This window comes from Grammomys surdaster, unplaced genomic scaffold, assembly GCF_004785775.1.
Source record: "Grammomys surdaster isolate TR1022 unplaced genomic scaffold, NIH_TR_1.0 474, whole genome shotgun sequence".
Classification (NCBI taxonomy): Eukaryota; Metazoa; Chordata; class Mammalia; order Rodentia; family Muridae; genus Grammomys; species Grammomys surdaster.
This window is the reverse complement of record NW_021604893.1, coordinates 18,475-21,828: the sequence shown is the minus strand read 5'-3', so window position 1 is coordinate 21,828 and position 3,354 is coordinate 18,475.

Here is a 3,354-nt window from a genome sequence, read left to right as displayed (position 1 = left end):
ATACATACATACATACATACATAAATGTATATGTAAACACACATACATTTCTTATATAATGTCTAGTCACCAGGACAAGGATGGAGCAACCACATGTTTAAATCGTTGGTTTTGGATGACCTTTGGCTTTAGGGACATAAGCCAATAGCTAGAACTTTGGGCTTGTGTGCCTGAAGCCTTTCCCAGCACAATTCATCAGGTATATTTAAGAGAAAATTCCAGTTCATAGTGTTGTAAAACCTTAATCTGTGAAACATAATTTTAGATACTATAGAAGGATTAATTTATAAAGATGATTCTAATGAAATTTCAGAGTAAATCAATTTACAGTATTCTCCATACAGATCGACAGTTGAACCAAAACCATTTGATGAAAATGATGCCTTTTTTTTCCAAATTGGGATAGCCACTCAAGGATCTCAGACACTAGAGAAAAGAGAGGCTTCCAGGACACAGTGTGGATGACTTTTGCAAAAATGCACAGGGAAGTTGGACATAGACTCTGTAGAGACCACTGCCAGCAGATAAGGACATCTCCCAGTCAAGTGATGGGGGACCCACCCATTTCAAAGTTTTTAACTCTGCTTAAGGGAAGAAAAGGGATGAAAAATGGAGCCAAGATTGAAGGAAGGGCCATCTGGGGATGACCCCACATGGGATCCATCCTGTCTGCAGACACCAAACCTCACACTGTTGCTGTGGTCAATAGGCATGTGCTGACAGAAACTTGGGGTGGCTGCTCCTTGGGAAGTCTGGCCAGCAACTGACCAAATCAGATGTGGATACTTGGGGTCACCCATTAGACTGAGCTCATGGACTCCAAGAGTGAGCTTGCTGAAGAACTGGAGGAGTTGAGGGGCACTGAAACCCCAAAGGAAGAACAAAATCAGCTGGCAGGACCACCTAGTGCCCAAGAGACTAGACCACTAACCAAGGAGTATACATGGAGGGATCAATGAATCCGGATCCATATGAAGCAGATGCTGGCCTTGCCTGACAGCAATTGGAGGGGAGGACTTTGGTCCAGTGGAGGTTTGGTGCCCCAGCATAGGGAGATGCTGGAGCAGTGGGGTGGCAGAGGATGGATGGGTGAGTGGGGGACCACCCTCATGAAGACAAAGGGGAGGAGGAATGGGAGAAAGTAGGATGGAGGTTTGTGGAGAATGGGGAAGTGGGATATCTTTTCAGATGTAAATGAATGGAATGATTAATAAAAAATAGTAAAGGAAATTCCCAGGTAATTCTATTTCTCATTACAACTGAAATCTATCACACATAAATATAAATTGGAAATGAAGTTGTAGCTGCACAGTGATAAGGCTAACTTATCAAGCAAGAGGATGCTTTATGGAGGTAAATTACTTACTTGATATGGACGCTGGCTACAGGTCTTCTACTCCCAGAATGACCAGGCTGTGACTCCTAGGTTCAAGACTCTGATACTCTCCTTGGCTTCCTCTGACCCTTTTATACACCTTGCTCCTCCCCCCTTCCCCATGTAGTCCCACTTTCCTTCCACAAGCTCCTATTTCATTGGTCCAATGAGTCTCCACCCACTTAATCCTGTTAAAGATTCATTTTTCTTATTGTTGCTTAATTGAATCAGACCTTCTTATGTGGAATCAAACACTGAAGTAGAAGTCCGGTTGCCATTGTTTGCTTACTTGATTCATCTTGTTGTGTATCTTGTTTATGTATGGATATATCTTAGGTGTGTGTGGTTTTAATGTCTGTGTTTGTGTATTTGTTTTAGTGTGTTCATTCCTGTGAGCATGTACTTGTGTAGGGAGTTCTAGTTATTCAAAGATTAAGTAGTAAGGCTTTGTCTCAATACAATAATGATGCCAATAACAATTAAAAGTGAAACACAAAATGAACAAACCAAGAAACAAAACCACATAAGCATGTTGCAGATGTGAAAGTGTTACAGTGGGTTGCATGGCCCTGCAAGCCTTGCTACCCAGAAGCTTGATTGTGATGATGTTTTACCAGGGATTTTAGAACCATTTTAAGAAAGATGTGTATTTTGTTATAAGTGTGAAAACCAACAACAAAGCATTACAAGATGAAAGTCATAAAAAACAGTAAGGCTTTACTAACACACCTGTGTAATCCCAGCATGTGGGACATACCTTTGAACTCCAGAAGTAAGGGCAGGAGGATCTCTATGAGTTTGAGGCCAGCCTGATCCAGTCAGAGAGAATAATTTTTTAAAAGCTATGTGTAGAGGTACATACCTCTAATCAGAGCACTCAAGAGGCAAAGGCAGGTAGATCTCTTTGAGTTCATGGCCAGGCTGTTCTACAGAGGGAATTCAAGGACAGCCAGAGCTATATATGTGAACCTGTTTCAGGGAGGCTCTGAGATATTAAATTAAGAGAGTGGTGACCCTGGGGCAAGCTTTTACCCAGCTTAGTTTGATCTAGGCTTTGTGGTATATACTTTTAATCCCAGGAGATAAAACTAAGCATATCTCTAAGTTCAAGACCAGCTTAAGACTGAGCAAGTTCTAGATGAAGAAAAGCTAAATCCATGTATGTTGGTACATACCTTCAATCTCTGGAGACGGGGATGTAGATCTCTGAGTTTAAGGTCAATTTACAGAGCAAGATCCAAGACAGCCAAACTTAGAGAGTGAAAGAGTTAGAAATGTCAAAGCCAGTGATAAAATAATAGAACAAGAAGACCGAGTTTCAGCTCCTGTAAGCAGCAGAACTTGGCAGGTTTGACCATTTGGCTCAGACTTTATAGTCAAGAGGAGAAGGAGACTACCAGGACAATTAAAGCTAGTTAGGTAGAGCTAAGCAGTTAGTGGCGATGAAGAAGAGACCAGCATTGCTGAGGTGAAATCTTCTGGGAAGTGGTTTTTGAGACCACAAAGAAGCTGTATTCCAGAGATAGCCATGGTTGTACTTCATGTTGTTGCTATACTTGATAATGTGTAAGAGGTACCCAAGTGGTACTTGTTTTGAAGGCCTGAAGGAGTCATAGAGAGAAGCTGAGTCTAGGCACTGTGAGAGGTCATGGAAGGACATTAGTAAAGGTGCAGCCTTAGTTACATTGATGGCCCAGGAATTTAGGGGTCATGCAAAGAATTTGAGAATTTGCATCATGAAGAATGCCTATGAGGGGCTATTGGTAAAGCCTAGTTGCAGTGGAAGATCCCAGTGTATTGGAGATGCCAGTACCATGTGATGATCACTAAGATCAGCAGTGGCAGTGGAGTAGATCAACCTGAGTTTATAGTGCTTCTGAGGGCAGAGCTGAAGAAGTGACCCCAGCCCCTTGGAGGAGCCCAGAAGATCACATGTGGATCCTAGACATTGAAACAGGAAGCTAAAATACTGACACTGC